The following is a 6,757-nucleotide window of genomic DNA, read 5'->3' as shown; positions in this document are numbered from 1 at the left end:
CCGACACCTGCACCAGAATCACCTGATTTACCCACTGCCGTCAATTCCAACACACAGAGATGCTATAGAGCAGGGTAGAAGTGCTCCAGAGGATTTCTGAGGCTACAAATCTTCATGGAAGCAGATTGTCTCACCTTTCTCCCACAGAGCCACCAACCTTTAGGAGAGTATTCAAGTGCTATCCACTGCACCACCAGGGGTCCCTCAGAATTACCTGAGATGCTGGTTAAATGCAGATTCCTAAGACCCACCTCTACTCTATTGAATCCGTTTCTCTGGTAGATCCCTGTTGTTGTTAAGTGCCATCGAATCAGTTCTAACTCATAGTGCCCTTATGCACAACAGAATGAAACACAGCCCAGTCATGCACCATCCTCATAATTGTTGTTATATTTAAGTCCATTGTAGCTGCCACCATCTCAATCCATCTTGTTGGAGGTCTTCCTCTTTTTTGCTGACCCTCCACTTTTCCAAACACCATGTCCTCCAGGGATTGGCCCCACCTGATAACATGTCCAAAGTATGAGAGACAAATTCTAATGAGCATTCTGGCTGTACTTCTTCCAACACAGATTTGTTTGTTCTTCTGGCAGTCCATGGGACTTTTAATATTCTTTCTTAACATCATAACTCAAAGTATAATTCTTCTGTGGTCTTCCTTATTCATTGTCCAACTTTCACAGGCATATGAGGTTATTGAAAATACTATGGCTTGGATCAGGTGTACCTTAATCCTCAAACTAATATCTTTGCTCTTTACCCCTTTAAAGAGGTCATTTGCAGCACATTTGCCTAATGCAAAACATTGCTTTCTTGACTGTTGCTTCCATGAGTGTTGATTGTGGATCCAAGCAAAATGAAGTCTTTGACAACTTCGATCTTTTCTCCATTTACCATGAGGCTATTTAATGGTCTAGTTGTGAGGATTTTTGTTTTCTTTACATCAGGTTGCAATCCATACTGAAGACTCTAGTCTTTGATCTCCATCAGTAAGCATTTTAAGTCCTTTTCATTTTCAGCAAGTAATATTGTATTACCTGCATATCACAGGTTGTTAATAAGTCCAATCCTGATGCCACACTCATCTTTGTATAATCCAGCTTCTTGGATTATTTGCTCAGTATACAGATAGAAGTATGGCACAAAAAAAAAATACAATACTGGCACACACCTTTCGTGGTGTGTGTTCCCTTTTTTGTTTGAACAACTGCCTCTTGGTCTATGAACAGGTTCTTCATGAGCACAGTGAAGTGTTCTGGAATAGCCATTTCTTACCATGTTACCCATAGTTTGTTATGATCCATACAGTCTAATGCCTTTGCATACTTAATAAAGCACAAATAAACATCTTTCTGGTAGTCTCTGTTTTTATCTTGTTCCATGTCCTCTTCTGAATCTGGCTTGAATTTCTGGGAGTTCCCTGTTGATTTACTACTGCAACCCATTTTCCATATGATATTGTTTGATGATTTTCACTATCTGTTGAGTCACCTTTCTTTGGAATGGGCGCAAATATGGATCTCTTCTAATCCGTTGGCCAGATAGCTGTCTTCAAAATCTCTTGACATAGATGAGTGAGCACAGCCAGTGCTCCATCAGTTTGCTGAAAGATTTCAATTTGTATTCATTCAATTTCTGGAGCCTTGTTTTTTTGTTTGTTTGTTTGTTTGTTTTTTATAATGTCTTCAGTGCATCTTGGACTTCTTCCTTCAATAACATTGATTCTTGATCATATTCTACCTTTTGAAATGGCTGAATATTGACCTTTTTTGTTGTTATTGTTACAGTGACTGTGTATTCCTTCCATCTTCTTTTGATGCTTTCTGCATCATTCAATATTTTGCCCATGGAATCCTTCAATATTTCAAGACAAGGCTTGAAATTTTCCTTTAGTTCTTTCAGCTTGAGAAATGCTGAGTGTGTTCTTTCATTTTGATTATCTAACTCCAGGTCTTTGCACAATTCATTATAATATCTGACTTTCTCTTCTTGAGTTGTCCTTTGAAATTTTCTATTTAGCTCTTTTACCTCCTCATTTCTTCTAGTTACTCTAACTTCTCTATGCTCAAGAGCAAGTTTCAGAGCCTCTTCTGACATCCATTTTGGTCTTTTCTTTCTTTCCTATCTTTTTAATGGCCTTTTTTTTTCCTTCCTATATGATGTTCTTCATGTCAGCTTACATGTCTTCTGGTCATTAGTGATTAATTCATCAAATCTGTTCTTGAGATGGTCTCTTAATTCAAGTGGGATATATACTCTAGTTCATATTTTGGCTCTGATGGACTTTAAAATTTTTTCTTCAGCTTCAGCCTGAACTTGCATATGAGAAATTGATGGTCTTGTTCTACAGTATGCCCTTGGTCTTGTTTTGGCTGATGATATTTAGCTTCTCCACCATCTATTCCCATAGATGTAGTCAATTTGATTTCTGTGTATTCTATCTGGTGAGGATCTTTTATGTGGTTTAAAAGAATTTGCAATGACTAAGTCATTTGTTTTACAAAATTGTATCATGGAATCTCCAGCATTGTTTTTATCACCAAGGCCATTTTGTCCAAGTACTGGTCCTTCCTTTTTGTTTCCAATTTTTACCTTCCTGTCACCAGTATTACCAATTCATCTTGATTGCATTTTAGACTGAAGAAGTTGGTTTGTTGTTGTTAAGTGCCATCAAGTTGGTTCTGACTCATAGTGACCCTGTATAGGGTTTCCGAGGAGCGGCTGGTGAGTTTGAAGTGCCAACCTTGCAGTTCAAACCAACCTTGAAGTCTAGTGCATTATCCCACAGTGCCACACCAGGACTTCAAAGAAGTTGGTAGAATTCTGCAATTTTATTACCCCTGGCTTTAGTGATTGGTGTGTAAATTTTAGTAATAATGGTATTAACTGGTATTCCTTGTAGACATATGGCTATTATCTTATCAAGATAGATCTCGGAATGTTCTTTTTTGATGATGAATCTGATGCCATTCCTCTACAATTTGTCGTTCCCTGATTGTAAACCATATGATTGTAAGAATGGCCAATACCAGTCTATTTCAGTTCACTAATGCCAAGGGTCTAGATCTGTATGTGTTCCATTTCATTTTTGGCAGCTTTTAATTTTCCTAGATTCATGCTTCATACATTTCATGTTCTGATTATTAATGGATGTTTGTGGCTGTTCTTCTCATTTTGAATCTTGCCCCATCAGCAGATGAAGGTCCAAAGAGCTTTACTCCATTCTCGTCATTATGGTCAACTCTACTTTGAGGAGGCAGCACTTCCCCAGTTGCATTTTGAGTGTCTTTCAACCTGAGAGGCTCCTCTGGTATTATATCTGACAATGTTCAGCTGTTATTTTCAGTGCTAACCATTCAGAAGTAGTTCACCTCTCATTTTTCCTAGTCTGTCCTAGTCTGGAAGCTCCACTGAAACCTGTCCACCAAGGGTGACCCCACTGATATTTAAAATACTGGTGGTATAGCTTCCAGCATCACAACACGCAAGTTACAACAGTACAACAGACTGACTGACAATAGTAGGTGGCTTGACTCATAGCAACTCTGAGGAGTTGCTGGTGTGTTTGAACCATTGACCATGTGGTTAGCAGTCCAGTAATTATCCTACAGTGCCACACCAGGACTCTGGGGTAGAGTCCTAAGAATCTGTATTTTAACAAATGCCCCAGAAGTATTCTTATAAATATATGGGCTTGGGAACTGCTACCATACAGAATACACACAAGATGAAACCATTTGAGAATTTCATTTCAGGGGTTCCTGACTCTGATCTCTTATGTGAAACTGTGGCAGCACCAACACCAGAGTCCAATGTGACATGGAGGACATCTGGCTGCTATTATGTGCTTCCCAAATAACTAGAGAAGCTAATCTTCACATAACAACATACCATTCTTTTACTGAACATTTCATTGTGACAGGTTCTCTCTCTCCCTTTTTTTTTAGCACAAGAGTCACATAACTTCTACTTACAAAATTTACCATTAAATAATGTTAAATTAATGTTCTATAAATTTTTGAGGCAAAAAATTTAGTTTTGAATGATTCTGGGGAAATCAGCCTGTTTGTCTCTGTTCTGCTCACAACCAGCTCTATTAACAGAGACTTAATTCCCTCATCTGTGAAGTCAGGGTGTTGGGCTACATGAATTCCAGGGTTCTTTCCAGGTCTAATATTTTGTGACGCTCTCTAAAACCTAAAATGAGGCATGATTACTAATCAACTGCTTTCACATCGTGATGTGTTTTGTCCAAAGAATACAAAACCAACGATTCTGGAAAAGTGCCAGGGGTTTTAGTCAACGTTTAAAAAATTATCCATTTGTACAATTTTACCAAAAGTCAGCCACTGTTATACGATGTCACTCACAATCACTACTGCCCTGTTTTGAAATTTGTAGACTAAAGTCCGGATTCGGCTTCAAAGTGGCCGATGACCCCACAGAAGATGCTGCAGAGCATCACACATCAGTGTGCTTTCTCATATCCTTGTCCTTCATTGCACAACTCTTTCCAAATGACTTAATAATCCATGCTTACAAATGATGATCTGCTGCTAAGATTTTCAGATGTTTACTTCATCATGGCATATTGATTTACAGTTTGATCACATGAACAAATCAGAAGGCAGCAAGCAGGAGGGACTGCCTCTGGGAAGGGTTTCTGTAGACCACCACTCTCCACTAGAACTCTCTTAGACCAGGGAGATGTTTCATGTCTGCTGACTAGTCACCGGAACATTTGAGATGTGGCTAGGGCAACTAAGGACTGAGATTTTTCCATTTTGTTTCAATTTTATTGATTAAGTAGCCACATGTGGCTCCTATTAAATCCATTGCCATCAAGTTGATCCCGACTCTTAATCAGCCCTGTAGAACAGAGTGAACCACAGGGTTTGGAATGGCTGGTGGGCTCAAACCATCACCTTTTCAGTTAGCATACCCACTGCGTCACAACGGCTTCTTCCCATGTGGCCGATGGCAACTATGTTAGACAACACAACTATGCAAAAAGTTCATGGAAAAATGGATTGAAAAGATAATGAACATTCTCCACAAACTTTATATATTTGCTAGATGTTGTTGTTGTTGTTGTTGTTAAGTGCCATCGAGTCGGTTCCGACCCATAGCGACCCAGTACAGGGTTTCCGAGGGTGTAAATCTTTACGGGAGTAGAAAGCCTCATCTTTCTCCCGCGGAGCGGCTGGTAGTTTCGAACAGCTGACCTTAAGGTTCGCAGCCCGATTCGTAACCACTACGCTACCAGAGCTAGATAGTTATAAAGTTTGTGGGGGGTTTTATACAGCCATTCCACTCTCAATATATCTTTGTTAATTCACATTGAGCACCCATTTTCACCAATCACCAAGCTGGTACTTAACTGCAACCTTGTCATTTCTAAATGTTGGTCTGAAAATAAATCCTTTGCCCTGTGTCCATTGATTACACTTTCATCAATATAATAGTCTCTCTTTGGATAAGAATATAACAAAATGATATTTAGACCTTCTCCTGTTAGAGCCACATAGCAGATCAATTCTTTCTCATTCATGCTACACAAGCCATTGATCATTAACCTCTGTGAGTACAGTTATTCTTTGAATCTAGTTACTTTCTGAGCCTCACTTTGTTCCCTACATTGAGTATTGCTATAGCCCAGAGGGGCTCAGCCTGGCTCCACATTGGAATCGCTAACTCATGGGCCTCGATTTGTTCTATCAGAGGGTCTCTGGGAAGTTTTTTCCACCCTGAGTTAACCCATTCCAAAATGGGAATATAAAACTGGAGAATCACAAGACCTTCACAGATCAGTCACTCAGTTTTTGTAAGAGTCTAATGGGAGCTTTTCAAAAAGAGTTGTTAGTAGCTGTGTCAGGAAGGGGACAAGTCCAGTCCTCAAGGAGCACTTCGAGGTGGAGGCTGACTTCCTTTACCAAAGACTCCAGTCAGCAAGACTATTAAATACAGAAATTGGCAGCTCAAAGTGGTCATTAGGGTTGTGGAACCGAAACATACTAGTACCTTTTTATATCCTGCTCTTTTTCTCCGTGGAGCATTTTTTAAGAGTTCCCTAAGAGATTCTAACACTTGATAGGGTTGAAGACCGCTGATAAAAGTCAAAATACACCCAAGTCCTTGTGTGGCACTGTAGGATAAGCACTGGACCACAGGGTCAGTCTGAGTCGTAAGGTCAGCGTTTCAAACTCACCAGCCACTTCTCAGAAACCCTATTCAGAGTCGCTATAAGTCAGAACTGACTCAAAAGCACTTAATAACAACAACATACTCATAACCAGTCTAAGAAAAAGCTAGAGAGCAGGAGGCAGCAAATCTTATCTCCCTGGCACAAGGCAGATCCAGAATTCTTGCAGTTTTATTAATGTTTTGTTTAACAAGTGAATGGATAGTACTCTGAATGGAGAAAAGGCCTTGTCAATTTGGATTTAGGGCAACTAAGCAGCCTTGCTGTTTCCTCCTATGCAAGAAGCTCTAAGTTAAGCTACTGCTACTCATGTAAGTCCCTGGCATTCTTGTCCAAACAGAACTTGCCAGTTCTCAAATACAATAAACATGTTAATGATTTCCACAACAGTGATGGATGCAGACGCTCTAAACAGCTCCTTAGTAACAGCTTAACATAATAGTGTAATTATTTCTAAAGTTAGAGATAATTATTGTCACCTTAGCACAATCATTAGAATGGAGTTTCCTGTATGACAAATCTCCTAGGATTTAAACTGGTAATGAAATAAGAGGT

The sequence above is a fragment of the Chrysochloris asiatica genome, unplaced genomic scaffold (assembly GCF_000296735.1).
Source record: "Chrysochloris asiatica unplaced genomic scaffold, ChrAsi1.0 scaffold00018, whole genome shotgun sequence".
Taxonomy (NCBI): Eukaryota; Metazoa; Chordata; class Mammalia; order Afrosoricida; family Chrysochloridae; genus Chrysochloris; species Chrysochloris asiatica.
The sequence above is the reverse complement of the archived record's forward strand: the minus strand, read 5'-3'. Positions refer to the sequence as shown.